The sequence below is a fragment of the Staurois parvus genome, unplaced genomic scaffold (assembly GCF_062004578.1).
Source record: "Staurois parvus isolate SC_StPar_1 unplaced genomic scaffold, SC_StPar_1.0 ptg000136l, whole genome shotgun sequence".
Classification (NCBI taxonomy): domain Eukaryota; kingdom Metazoa; phylum Chordata; class Amphibia; order Anura; family Ranidae; genus Staurois; species Staurois parvus.
This window is the reverse complement of record NW_028317932.1, coordinates 10372924-10388168: the sequence shown is the minus strand read 5'-3', so window position 1 is coordinate 10388168 and position 15245 is coordinate 10372924. Positions and strand designations below refer to the sequence as shown.

The window sequence follows — 15245 nt, the reverse complement described above, 5'->3', positions numbered from 1 at the left end:
CTTTGTAAATGACTTTTGTGATAGACCCTTAAAGTGTAACTAAAGTCAGCATTTTTAGTCTTGGATTGAGTGGCGAGAGATTAGAACATCTGTCAATTCTTATTTTTGCTGTTCCTACAGAGCCCCATACCATAAACAGTGACTCCCATGCACATGCAAGGGAATTACATCATTGTGGCTCAGCCATTCATACCACCAAAGCCCGTGAACCTGGAAGGAAGACCCGGTGAAGGTGGAAACGCCTACTGCAGTGACAGCACATCATCGAAGGGCTTCGTTTTCAAGTAAGTCTGTCATAATGTGCTAAAAAGCAGTGCATATTAGCACATTATGACTTAAACTACCCAGGGCCCAATTAGTTTTTTTTCTTTTTGCTGCAGTTTACTACTCTTTAAGCTTTACATACACTTTAAGTTACAAGCATGAAAATTATGAAATAAAAATACAATGCAATGTACAAAGCATGTACATGGTTGGCTGGAATTATTTAAAAATTTGTCACGCTATGCTCTTTGCTAAAATTTAACTTATATTATCTTATGTAGTTTCCCCCTTGCTGATTAAGCCAGTGATACATAGCTCCACCACTGCTCCTTTGGGTTTCAACAGTGATGTCAGGTTGTAATGGAGCAACCTCAATTAGTGATAATGGGAGCTAAATTACTGCAGGCCATAGGAGCTGGTGGGAGGAACCACACAACATGCCAAAAGGTACAGAAATATGACACACCTGGAAGTATCAAATACCTAAGCCATGCAGAGAGCAGCAGCATGGAAAAGTTTTAAATCAGGGGTCACCAGAAAGGTAAGTATGATGCCTTTTGTTTACAGCTTGCCTTCATTTTTGCTTCAACCTGTAGTGACAGGCAATTTGTTAAAAAATGTTTTTATAGTTTGCGATACAGAGAGTAGAGTTATGGTATATGTAACTCTATGATTATTATTTCTCCCTATGACCTCACTGAGAAGATTTTCCCTTATTGTATCAATGTAACACTAAGACAAGAAATGGGGGAAGCAGTCTTTATAGGGACAGGAAGGCATGAACACTGGTAAAAAATTGTCAGACAGTCTAACAATTTGATTGTTCAATTATGTTCCTGTTGAAGAGATATAATATCATTTCCTGTCTTGACAGTTACGCACGTGACATCGCGGTTTTAGATTGGCTAGTCCTTCGGTCACGAGTTTGGTGAGAAGGGCTGGGATCTGACATCACGATCGTCACAGTGGTCTCTATGCTTTTGAATGCCAGGAAGGCAGTTTCCAGGAAATCTTGCATTGCCTGGTGTGAGGCCACAAGGAAGTGGCATCCCAGGGAATATGTGATTGGGAGAATTCCCTCCTTTCTCCAGTCAGGAGTGGACATGAACTTAAGCACTATTAAGGGTCAGATTTCTAGGCACTATTAAAGGTCAGATTTCAGCTTTGGCTATATTTTTTCAAAGACTGATACCTTCAAACTTTTTGATTCTGACATTTTTGCAGGGGGTACTACACATGGGCCTTACTGTAGGGCCACCCTTGTGCTCTTGGGACTTTAATTTAGTATTGACAGTCTTGCAGAAGTTGCTCTTTGAACATATTGGTGAGGCTTCACTAGTCCTTTTAACTCGGAAGGTGGATTTCTTGATTGCAATCACTTTGGCAAGGAGGGTGTCAGGATAGAGTGGTGTTGTGTCCTCATCTATCCTTTTGGCCTAAGGTGGTTTCTAAATTTCATTTGAATCAGAACATTGTCCTACCCTCCTTTTTTCCTGGATCCTCATACAGCAGGAGAAGGGTCCCTGCATTCTTTTGATGGGGTGCAAGCTGTGAGAGTCTGCCTGAGAAAGTCAGCACAATTCAGAAGTTGTTTGTGCTACAAGAAGGCCCAGGAAGGGGCAGGTGGCATACAAGACAACTATTTCTCATTGGATCCACCAGCTAATCGTTCAGGCCCTTTGGTTTGAAAGGTAAATCCCCACTGTATCGGGTAAGAGCACACTCTACCAGAAGTATGGGAGTCTCTTGGGCGATTCGCTATCAGGCATTGGTGGCTCAGGTTTGCAAAGCAGCTACCTGGTCTTCAGGTCATACATTCACTATGTTCTACCAAGTGGATGTCAGAGCTGCAGAGAATTCCACCTTTGGCCGCAGTGTGTTACGAGTGGCAGAATAGGTCCTTTGTGCTGGTGGCAGCTTTCAGTGATGGGTGTCTCCCTTCCCTTAAGGGCATTGGTTTGGGACATCCCAGATAGTTATGTTTATAGCTTGCTTTGTGTCCAGTGATATATAATAAAGAAAATTGTTTTTTTTCTACTTTAAAATCCATTTCTTTGAGTACATCACGGGGCACAGAGCTCTCTCCCCTCTTTCTGGAATTTAATTGCTTAGTTCAAAACTGAGGGACTTCCTGTGTAGGAGAGGAGTGTTGGCTCTGAGGAAGAGGTTGTGTCCTCAAAACGCGTTAGCAAGTTGGTCATTCAGGGTTCCATCTTATGGACTCAGATGTTGTTTGGATCATACATCTTGTTCAGTTTGACATGCCTGTGTTTTTATGTCTATTGTGAGTATGATACTTACTTTGTTTCTTCAATAAATATTTTAAACGATAATACACTAGGTTGGTGCGCCCTTTTTCTGTTTTCTTCATTTGCATCCAGTGTATTTGGACCACCCCGGTCTGTTGAGGGCAGCAAGCAGTGCATATTCCAGAAAATTCCAAAACATCCCTATTGGGTCTACTGAGTCTTTTCCTAGCGCAGGAGAAAAGTGTTTGTTGTAGGGGAAGACTTCCTGTTTTTGCCTGCCAGTGTCCATCCACCAATAGGTGGCGCATAACCCAGATAGATGTCTATAGCCTGTTCTATGTCCCGTGATATACTCAAAGAAATGGATTTTACAGGTAAGTAGAAAAAATCCAATTTTTAGACAGTTATCTCTGGTACGGGTTTCTCCTTGCAATAAGAAGAAGGGTCAGTCGCACACCAGGACATGAATACAGGACCTGTTAAGCGTTTCACACAATCTCGCGTTTAATAATAAGTTATGAGTAAGCATGAGATCATGTGAAAAGCGTTAACAAGTCCTGTATTCATGTGGTGGTGTTTTGTGTGTCCTATGGATTAATGAATGCACACTGTATTCGCCTATCCTCCTGTGTGCGGCTGACCCTTCTTCTTGTTGCATCGTATGTGGTGGCGAGCCAGAGCCTGCACCTGTTGTGAATTGATCTGGATTGTTTGCCTGAGCAGTATACCTTTGTTCTTTGGGTACAGGTTCCTCCTTGAAAGATTTATCTTTTGTTCTGGAAACAACTCTAAAATTTCAGATTCTCCCTCATTTTTTCATGGTCACCAATACAAATAAGTGGGGATCTCCCCAGTAGGGATGCAAACAGATATAGAGAAGGTATAATCCTTTCCAGCTCTAGCTAAAACTAGAGATACACTTTACTTTTATTCTTAATTCACGCATTCTGGCTTTTTTTGTTGAAATGTTGATTTCAATAAGAATCTGTTTTATTTTTAGCACTTGTGGTATGAAGAACTTCTAAACTATGCTGTTAGAAGTGTTTTTTCATAGACTATTCACTCCCTAAAAGCAAGAAATATCTGACTCATTTTATAGACACACATCAACAGTGTATCATCACTTCCTGTTCTTAATAATTTCACAAGATGCAGTTTTGTTTAATGCTCAGTAAGTTGCAGAAGGCATTATGATTTTTCATGTAATACCAGAAATGCCTTTTTAAAAACTACAAGTCAAATATGTGGCACTTGGCAGAGTAACCACAAATGTGAGTCTTCAACAGCTGTCAAGACTGTAATTTTACAAGGTAAAACTAGAATATACAATTTGAAAGCAACAGTATAAAGCAAATAAGCCACAAGGTATGCTAAGCAACCTCTTCTTGTTACACCATTGGGTGGTCTCTGAGACTGTATAAATAAATTGTAGCGTTTAGCCATAACACACCTGAAGCCTTTAAATGTGCACAAGGAAATGGATGGAAATCATGAAGAATGGTATGTTTTATAAAGTAAAGCTTGTACAAACATTTTGTTTCCTTCGCATTTCCCTCGGCTTGCAATTGACTTCAGGACTTTACTTTAGAAGTTGAATCTAGCTAAACAATCTGCTTTTGGATTGACTTTCTGTTTCTTTTATGGAAAATTAAAGGAACAGATCAAATTATCTAATTTGCGGACTATTTTAGGGCATGTACTGTATATACAGTATATGTGTATATATATATATATATATATATATATTTATATACTGTATATGTCACTCTTTTTCTCTTTTTAATCATTGCTTGATACATTTTCCATTACAATGTGCATGTTGCATGGTTGATTTCTACAGTTAACCTATGTGCAGTTCTTTTTCTTTGCCCACTTTCCACTTCGGTCTTATTGCTTGTCAACTTGAAGTTCCAGGCAAATGGCTAGATACAAAGCTGAAAAATATTATTTGCAATTCTGTCCATCCATTTCCTGTGGTCCAGGTACCTCTGCAAATGACAATGCAGTAAAACAATGCAGACTGTGACTGGATGGTGAATTGGCAGCAGCAGATTGATATTTTCACCCCTCTTCTCTTCTCTACTGGGACAACATGATGAAAAGCAATGGAGTCCTCATTTGAGTGATGAAACTTCTTCTCCCAGTTGGAAATTGAAGTGCTGCTGTCCACAGGGTTCCCAAAGGATAATATAAAGACAGTTGTATTTAAAAATACATTTAAAGTGGCAGTAAGCACCACTTAGTGACTTATAATAAAGCTTACTTGTAGATACAAGGATTATCTCCTAAACGTACACCTTTTAGGAGAAATTCACTTTTTCTGCAGCCTGTGACGTCACCTGCACATGCGCACTGCGCTCTGAAGGGACAGTGTACTGAGTATGCCGTCCCTTCAGAGCGATGTGTAGTGGCCGTAGCTACCATTTGCATGCGTGGGACTGACATAATCGTGACTCAGCCATTCAAACAGCTGCAGCCTGCAAACCCAGAAGAAAGACTGGGTAAAGATGAAAGCCCTGCAGTGGAGTCTGGAGGACTTCATTTTAAGGTAAGTCTTTTATAATGTGCTAACATGCAATACATACTAGCACATTATACCCTTAAAGTGATATTAAAGGCAAGTTTTTTTAAACTATCAAACATGTTATACTTACCTGCTCTATGCAGTGGCTTTTCTGATACTGCTGAAATTATTTTTCTCATATGCAGCAGAGTGCAAGTACTAGTTCTGCACTACCTTTTGGTGGACTGGCAAGCACCAGCAGCCTAGTACATCCTGGCTTTCTACACATGAGCACTGCTCTATCTCATGGTGATGTGACAAGTGTAGTCCAAGCTAGTGGGGTGGCTAGCACCAAGAATTCAAATACAGGCCCATAGAGCCCATAGTGTCCTTCCAGAGGTGCTTGCAAATCCTGATTGGCAGTCCCCAGATTCAGCAGCACTTGTTATCCCCCAATTCGCAGCCCAACCTGGAATTCAGGTGGAAACAACATATTTAGCGGTTCTTGTCGGAAGATCCGTATCAGCTGATTGTGGACCAAACTAATATTTATGCTAACTGGTACATTGCCACCCAACCAAATTCAAATTTTGCCAAATCATTTGCACAGTTTCCAAATTTAGGACATTTTTTGGGCCTAACCCTAACATGCACATGGGCAAAAGAATGAATTGCTGTCATATTGGTACACTGACCCACTACATCATATGCCCATGTTCTCTGCTGCAATGGCCAGAAAAGATATGAGATAATAATGCATTTTTAGTTATAATACGCTCTGTCATCCTTGGGTGACCCTGAATCTGATCAGCTCTACAAAATCTGTCCCCTCATAAACTACCTCTCTGAGAAATTTGCAGATACCTATATGCCCCAGCAAAAAAATATGCATAGACGAGTCCCTTATACATTTTACTTGCAGGCTTACAATCAAGACACAAGCATGCAAGATATGGGGTCAAAATGTATAAGCTCTGTGAGAGGGCAATAGGCTATACATATCGATTTTAAGTGAAGTTCAGCCCCACGGATGCCCAGACTGCATGTGGAGCAGTGGCAAGATGCAGTGGCAAGGTGCACTTTATGTTATCTTTGTTCAGTAAAGGGGTACCATAAATACACTGACAACTTTTATCCAAGCGTATCACTTTTTAGACACTTATTCAATCTTAGAATTGGCTGTTGTGGCACTGCATGACCTAATTTCCGGGACTTCCCCCAACAGCTTATTAACATCTGATTTAGAAAGGGGGAGAAAACCTGTTTGCTCAATGAAGAATTACTTGCAGTGAAGTGGAAGGACAAATGGGATGCTATCGTCCTGTCTTCCAGTCACGCTGACGTGACACAGTCCAAATTAACACATCATCTGGTGTCATTGAAAAACCTTGCTGTGTGCATGAATATAGTCTTAATATGAGAGGTGTACTTAGTTTCCTGCAGGGTTAAACTCTGGTACAAAAAAGTGTCTATTTATTTCAATTGGCTACATATAATGTTTTTGTTAATATACAAAGCAACTGGAAGAACTGGATCCTTCCTAAAATTTCAGGAAGTAATCACCACAGCCTTTTTTATCCAGAAGGTGCTGTAGCCCAAACCCCAAATCCAGATGCAGTTAACCATCTGCATGAGAGGCATTTTCCAGATGTCCTCTCTGGTACCCCAACCAAAAGATCACCCCAAAGAAGATGTAGTGTCTGTAGTAAACACAAAATAATGCAAGACACCAGTTTTATTGTCCTGGCCAACCTGGTCTCTGCATCAAGGACTGCTTTTGTCAATACCACACACTAGGGGCATATTAGTCTAGGGTACAGCATGACACAGTCTAGAATATACAATTCTTCACAAGAAGGGTCTTGAAAGCTGTTAGTCAGGAAACTTAGAGTTATTCACGCTGAGGTTATCACAGAGGACAAGGGGGCACTCTTTACATCTGGAGGAAAAGAAATTTAATCTTCAAACATGGAAAGGTTTCTTCACAGTGAGAGCTGTGAAAATGTGTAATAGACTCCCTCAAGAGTTGGTTCTGGCCAGCTCAGTGGATTGCTTTACAAAAGGCCTGGATTCTTTCTTAGATACACAGAATATAACTGGATACTAACATTTATGGGTAAAGTTGATCCAGGGAATATCCAATTGCCTCTTGGGGGATCAGGAAGGAATTTTTTCCCCTGCAGGAGCAAATTGGATCATGCTTTGCTGGGTTTTCTTGCCTTCCTTTGGATCAACTGTGGGTATAGGATTATAACTTTTGTTTTCTTTTTATGGTTGAACTGGATGGACTTTTGTCTTTTTTCAGCCAGACTAACTATGTAACTAACTATGCATTTTGTGAGACCCTGAAATCAAAGGCTGGAAAGTTTATGGTTCAGATAAGTTAAGTTACAAAAAAAAGTTAAAAATAAAAAAGTTGTCCTATTGAGTTAATGTTATACTGTTACTATGCGTTATTGTTAACTGTTGTTTGCTTTGCAGGAACACCAATCAGCTGCAGCACTGATCTGTTTATTCTGAACGTACAGCTCTCAGAATACATACATCAATACCTACAGCGCTACAAGAGGAGATTTCACATCCTCAGTTTAAAAAAAAACTGTGTATGGCCAAGCATGAGTGGTGTGGGGTGGTTAGTGAGCAGTAGTTCCCTATGCCTCAGTTTATATTTTTTCACTTTTGTTCATCCACATTAATCAATGTGAAAGAAGGAATCTGTTAGGTTCTTTTTTGTGTGTCCAGCAATAGGAGCGTGGGGTGGTCAGTGGGCTGTAGCTCCTAAGCTTCAGCATATACTTTTTACACTTTTTTATGGCAGAGGTTTCCTCATCCACATGGATCAATATGAATGGAGAAATCTGGTTATTTTATTTTGTTCATGTATGCCCAGTATTAGGAGTGTGACAGAAAATCCTAATGCTGGCCATATACGTAATGTTTTTTTTTTTTTTTAACTGGTTTTCACCATAGAATTACAAGTTAAAAAGGCACAATATGGTGAGACCAGATATAATGATACATGTGACATTTTGGTAAGAAAGATATTGTCAGATCCTAGCCTCAGGCTATTTACCTCAGCAGACTGGTGAATTACCAAAGATGACAGCATGTTAACAACACTAGCATAATCTTGAGGATGGATAGATATACCCATCTGTGTGGAACCATTAATAGAACACCCCAACAACCCATATAGATCTACCATATATATAGCAGGGAACAATAACAATAACACCATGGCAGGATTGCTGTTAAGGTAAGAAAACCAGCAAAAGACAAGTAATGTCCTGGTACTAGTTTAACAAAAAAGTTCTAGATCTAGGCCTGCTTGCCAGCTTGTTTGTACTGGGCAGGAAAAGAAGAGCTAGCTGCTTGAGGAGGAAGCTTAAATCTTGAATTTTCCCAGGGAGTTAGTTAAGTTCACCATACTCCAAACTTAGTGGGAACATAGGATGGCCATGTATAGGCACATAATTGGAAATATAAGGGGTAGGTAGAGACCCAGAAGTTGTCGCATTTCCCACCAAGCTATAACTGTGTCGCGTATCAGGAGGTTGTGTTGTAATTGTTAAGGAACAGACTTGAGCTTGCTATGGAGTAGTGCAGACAGGTTGTATGGTGACACCATTACAGACTCATAAATTAAGTTGGAATATTGGGAACATCCCCATAGCCAATCAATACCAAATCTTAGTAAACAGGATAAATTATACAGTCCAATATAAGGGAGGCCAGCACCCCCTTCACTCCTTGGGAGATATAGCTTGGTAAATACTGCACAGGGTTTTTTAAAGCACCACGGAAAGGAAGTCTGGGCTTTATTTAGGAAATTGACATCCTTATGTCTTAGAAGAATGAGAGTAGTTTGGAGGGGATAGAGTAGTCTCTCAAAGGAGACCATCTTAAAAAGGTGGCATCTCCTGAGGAGTCAAATAGGTAGTTTCATCCACACTTCCAGTTCTCTTTTGATACTGGAAATAAGGGCTGGGTAGTTTAGATGGTATAAAGAGGCAGATTCTCAACCTATTTTGATGCCCAAGTTGGTGATGGAATGAGTGGTATGTAATGTTTTTAAAGGCCCTAAATGCCAGCACAGTTCAAACAACCCCCAAATGACCCCTTGTTGGAAAGTAGACTCAAGGTATTTTCTAAGATGCAGGGCGAGTACTTTATGTACACTGCTCAAACAAAAATTAAAGGAATGCTTTGAAACCACATCAGATCTCAATGGAATGCTGGATATCTATACTGATATGGATGAGATAATGTGTTAGGAACATAAGGATGCTCCATTGTTTGATCAAAATGAAAATTATCAACCTACAGAGGACTGACACCCTGAACATCAAAGTGAAAAAAAGATGCAGCAGGCTAGTCCATTTTACAGAAATGTAATTGCAGCAACTCAGAATGGTACTCGGTAGTGTGTATGGCCTCCACGAGCTTGTATGCATGCCTGACAATGTTGGGGCATGCTCCTAAAGAGACGACAGATGGTGTCCTGGGGTATTTCCTCCCAGATCTGGACCAGGGCACCACTGAGCTCCTGGACACTCTGACATGCAACCTTGTGGCATTAGATGGACTGAAACCTGATATCCCAGAGGTGTTCTATTGTATTTAGGTCAGGCAAGTGTGGGGGCCATTCAATGGTATCAATTCCTTCATCCTCCAGGAACTGCCTGTATACTCTCGTCAAATGAGGCCAGGCATTGTCGTGCACCAGGGGGAACCAAGGACCCACTGCACCAGTACAGGGTCTGACAATGGGTCCAAGGATTTAATCCCAATACCTAATGGCAGTCAGGGTGCCATTTTCTAGCCTTCAGAGGTCTGTGCATCCCTCCATGAATATGCCTCCCCAGACCATCACTGACCCACCACCAAAACGATCATGCTAAATGATGTTACAGGCAGCATAATGTTCTCCACAGCTTCTCCAGACCCTTTCATGTCTGTCACATGTTCTCAGGGTGAACCTGCTCTCATCTGTGAAAAGCATTGGCGCCAGTGGCGGACCTGCCAATTCTGGTGTTCAATGGCAAAAGTCAATCAAGGTCTATGGTGCCAGGCAGTGAGCATTAGAGGACGTCGGGCCCTCAGGTCATCCTCATGAAATCTGTTTCTCATTGCTGGTCAGAGACATTCACACCAGTGGCCTGCTGGAGGTCATTTTGTAGGGCTCTGGCAGTGCTCATCCTGTTCCTCCTTGCACAAATAGCAGATACCGGTCCTGCTGATGGGTTAATAACCTTCTACGGCCCTGTACAGCTCTCCTAGAGTAACCATCTATCTACTGGGATCTCCTTCATGCTCTTGAGACTGCTGGGAGACACAGGAAACCTTCTGGCAATGGCAAGTATTGATGTGCCATCCTGGAGGAGTTGGACTGCCTGTGCAACCTCTGTAGGGTCCAGGTATTGCCTTATCCTACAAGTAGTGACACTGACACTAGCCAAATGCAAAACTAATGTAAAATAGTAGGGAAAAAATGTCAGTGGCCTCCACCTGTAAAACCATTCCTGTTTTGGGGGTTGTCTCATTGTTGCCCATCTAGTGCACCTGTTAATTTTATTAACACCAAAGCAGCTGAAACTGATTAACAACCCCCTCTGCTACTTAATTGACCAGATCGTATCAAAGGAATTTATTTGACTTGATGCTCTAATCTGATTAAAAAGTGTTCCTTTAATTTTTTGAGCAGTGTATTATTTGTTACCACAAGGAAAATGATGAAAGAAAATAAAAAGGTTTTTTATTTTTCAAAACCTTGTGACAAAAATGAGATCTGAAAAATACTCACCATGCCTCTTATCAAATACCTTGGGGTGTCTACTTTCCAAAAAGGGGCCATTTGGGGGGTGTTAATTCTATTCGGGCATTTTAGGGACTCCGAAATTGTGATAGGTAGTGTGGATGCGACATGAGGAAATACACCCTTTTAAATCCTGAAAGTGGTCATTGAATTTTGGGGGCCTGTACATTACTAGGCTGCCAAATAGTCCTATGCATGTGGTATCCCCATACTTGGGAGAAGTACCAGAATGTTTTTTGGGGGTGTAATTCCATGTATACCTATGGAATGTGTTAGAAACATCTCATTAAAGTGACAACTTTGTGTAAAAAAAAATTTTTTTTGCATTTTCCAAAACCTTGCAACAAAAAATAAAATCTTCCATGGACTCACTATGCCTCTCGGTAAATTTCTTGGGGTGTCTGTGTTCCAAAAAGGGGTCATTTTGGGTGGTGTTTGTACTGTACTGGCATTTTATCACCTCAAGAAATGTGATAGGCAGTCAAAAAACCTGAGCTGAGTAAATTCCAGTACTGTATATATACCATAGTTTGTAAACGGTATAACTTTCCCACAAACCAATAAAAATACACTTTTTGGGATATTTATTACCAACATGTAGAAGAATAAATTTCGGCCTAAATTTATGAAGAATTTGAATATACACTCACTGGCCATTTTATTAGGTACACATTGCTAGTGCCAAGAAAATATCCCCCACACCATTACACAACCACCACCAGTTTGAACCATGGATACAAGAGATGGTATTCTGCATACCTTGATTGTAACAAGTGGTTATTTGAGTTACTGTTGCCTTTCTATCATCTCAAACCAGTCTGCCCATTCTCCTATGACCTCTGCCATCAACAAGGCATTTTTGTCCACACAACTGCCGCTCACTCGATATTTCCTCTCTTTCGGACCATTCTCTGTAAACCTTAGAGATGGTTGTGCATGAAAATCCCAGTTGATAAGCAGTTTTTGAAATACTCAGACCAGTCCATCTGACACAAACAAACATCCCACATTCAAAGTCACTTAAATCCCCTTTCTTCCCCATTCCAATGCTTGGTTTGAACTTCAGCAAGTCGTCTTCACCACGTCTGAATGCCTAACGGCATTGAATTTCTGCCATGTGATTGGCTGATTAGCAGTTAACTAAAAGAAAGCTCTATTCTTGTGAAAAAAAAATGATATAAATTTAATTTGGATACAGTGTTGCATGGCTGAGCAACTGCCAGTTAAAGTAGCGCTGAGCTGAATAGAAAAATATGCGCTGGTCATGAAGGGGGTAAAACGTACTAGAGATCAAGTAGTTAAAAAAGAAGTATGGTATTTTGTTTCTTTTAAAAATCATACTTACCTAGGTGGATGCATTATTAGTCCGATGCTGCATCTGTTCTCTGCCGGCTCTAAGTGTGAGACCTCAATGATCACATGACTGCTGATTGCTGAGTTCGCACAGTCACTCTGTACAGACAACAGTGACTGGGCTGTGGAGGGAGAGGGACCAGATCGCTGAGAGGCTGAGCCAGGTGCTGCTCCAGACTCTAGGGTGGATTCCAACTTTAAAGTCAGGATATTTCCCCATCGTGGACTGAGTGACGTCAGAAGACAGTAGGCTCCAGCCCACTGTCAGCTGAAAACGAGTCACAGGAGTGCAGAACAAACTGCACTCTCGTGATCCACTGGAGAGTACAACCAAAAGACCTTTGGCTGTACTTCTCCTTTAATGTATTACCTGGTGCTTTTCTAATTCATTCCTGTCACTTGTTTTTCTGTATTTAACTCTGCCACACCATCTACAAGCAAAGACTGCAAAAGTTAATCTGGATATACACTTGTCAGTTTTTTTTCTTTCAACTGAAAATTGACAGATTCCTGCATTCACACAAGCGCTGTGGAGTCAAGAATCCCTCCCATCAGGACATTGTATTCTGAAAGCTGCAAGCCCTTGATCAAATATGGTTTTCCAGCAGTCCCGCTTGACAGAAACCAATCTAACAAATGGCTTCTGTTGAACCAGGAGGGTTACACACAGATTGAAATTCAGCCAGTCCCTGCTGAACAGACTGAATTTCGATCTGTGTGTACCCAACTTTAGAATTTACATATGCCCTCTGATGGGAAGCCATTAAAATATAACTAACAGCAAACTTTTTTTTTTGTTTTCTTTGGGGAGAGGGGATTAGAATATTTGTCAGGCTCTCACAGTCACCAATGAGATTCAAATTTGCTTTGGAAGTTTGAATGTGATTGGTGATACAAGAAGCAGTGGAAGTTTCATGGTACAGGCTTCAGAAAGTACACTCCCAGGGAGCCTAAAAGGAGATATTTGGATTATGTTTGCAGTGGTCAACAAGGCTCTTCTTTGTCCTTATGAAGTAAAGCAACAGGTTCACTTGACCCTGCCTATAAAGTGGCACATTTGTGCAATGTACATATCATGCTACTGCAAAACTGACATTTACAAAAAAAGTGTATTAAATGGTTGGCAAAATGATAGCTCTCAGATGCTAACTTCTGTTATTCTGTTACTAAACAAAACAGAGATCCCCATCATCTATGCCAGACTCTTGAACTAGATTAGGTTTTTAATACAGATTTTAATAAGGGCACAGGGTTCATCCCTAATTCATACCTAGTTCTTTAACATCATGTGATTTTTAACCACTTCTCATCCAGTGTATGTATATATATAATCTGGAAGGGAAGCAGTTATATGAGGCTTCACAGCCACCCAATCACTTTTACAGGGCTTGGAAAGAGCCTCCACACCACTTCCTGGTCGCTGTTCCTGGAGTCTCATGTTCCACCAGAGATCCCGGAATTGCTGGTGGGTAACTGGTCAGGTCAGTTACCCACAGAGGAGCTGGAAGAATATCAGCTCCCCCATCTCCTCTGTGAGGAATGAAGCTGGAAGCAATGAGATATTTACACTTCCAGTTTTAGTGATGTTTTTCCCTGGCCAGTATGGTCAAGGAAACATTTGATCAAACCAAACTATGTGCCAGGAATGCAAGGAATTTACAAAAAACAGGCAGGATTTTCACTTGCACATGATTGCATGATTACAGCCATTATGGCTTCATGTCATTCATTAAGTGAACATTCAGTTTTCTAAATGAACAGCCTCTACTTATAAACCCCATTGTCATCAAAGTTCAAATGACTGCATCAAGGACATTCTGAAATCTCTAAAGCCTTGTACACACAATGAGAATATCGGACAAATGATAATCTGTTTTGTTTTTGCATGTTGGTCTCATATCGAAAATGAAGAGGTTGAAAAAGTTACGAAAATTCTCGGATGACAGAATACAGCTTTGAAAGTGATGTAATGTATTGTATTGTATTGCAAGGTATTCTTTAGTTTTTGAGCATGCACAATCTTGTTCTTTTGATTGTCTCTTGACGAACACTGTACTGATTAAACGAAAATCATAGGTTCTGGTATCATATGAGAAAAATGTTTGTGTTTGTCCCTTCGGATAATTTCACATGGACTGTCATGATCAGCTCTTGAAAGCTGTGTGCCAACAATCAGATTATCATACAATCGCTTCAAAAGTGGTATTTTTCATCTGATTTTCTGATGGTGTGTATTAGGCATTAGTACATCTCTGTTTTCTTCAGTACGCTATCCAGCAATAAAGAAGTTAACAAAAAGAAAAGAAAGCTAAAAAAAAAATCATCCTGTGAACATAGACCTAAAAAAGAGGATGATGCATCAATGCCATTATTGCTAGTATTTTATCTGATGTCTTAAATGCAGGGACATTAAACTGTGGTCTAAAATATGAGGATGGATGAGATTCCTTTTTTTTATCTTGACTGTGACTTATAGCTATCCATCTTGTTAATATTACTCTTTCTAGGACAAACTGTAGAATGTGCTTTGATCATCTGTAGAAGATATATGAAGCCGTTAGTTCGAAACTTTGGCGGAAAAGAGGCACCTCTGGAAAAAAATCAGCTGAAACCAATTTTAAGACTTGCTTTCCCAAGAAAAGCTGCTCTGAAGAACTGACACTGCACGCAGTGCACAATTTATACTTTTCATTGCAAACAATAAATATTGCATTTTAACGTGTCACACGTATTGGATTTGCTATTAATTCTCAGTAAAGGTTCATAATATATGTTATGAAAAGCTGGTAAGTAAATGCTATCTGGATTGCTTAGTAACTTTCTTGTTGTTTTGGACAGAATGAGGAAGGGATAAGACACCTGACTGTTTTTATTTGTGTTGTGTTCCTATTGGGCAAATCAGAGGCGTGACTAGAATCTTCAGGGCCCCTGCAGAAAGTGTAAAGGGCCCCCCCGACCCCTGGCCAGGGCCCCCCCACATGGTGGGGGAATGCCAAGGCCTGCTCACAAGTGCAACCTTTGGGACCCTGGTAGTTCCATCACTGATGTCAGTAGTTTCTTA

The 15245-nt window shown here is 40.6% G+C and overlaps 1 long non-coding RNA gene across 1 annotated transcript; it reads left to right on the top strand.

The window, feature by feature from the left end:
• The first annotated feature begins 212 nt into the window (after positions 1 to 212).
• LOC149465948 (uncharacterized) lies at positions 213 to 14906 on the top strand. The gene is made up of 2 exons (XR_016312195.1): positions 213 to 284; positions 14692 to 14906. It is a non-coding gene; the product is annotated as an uncharacterized LOC149465948 (long non-coding RNA).
• Positions 14907 to 15245: the final 339 nt, after the last annotated feature.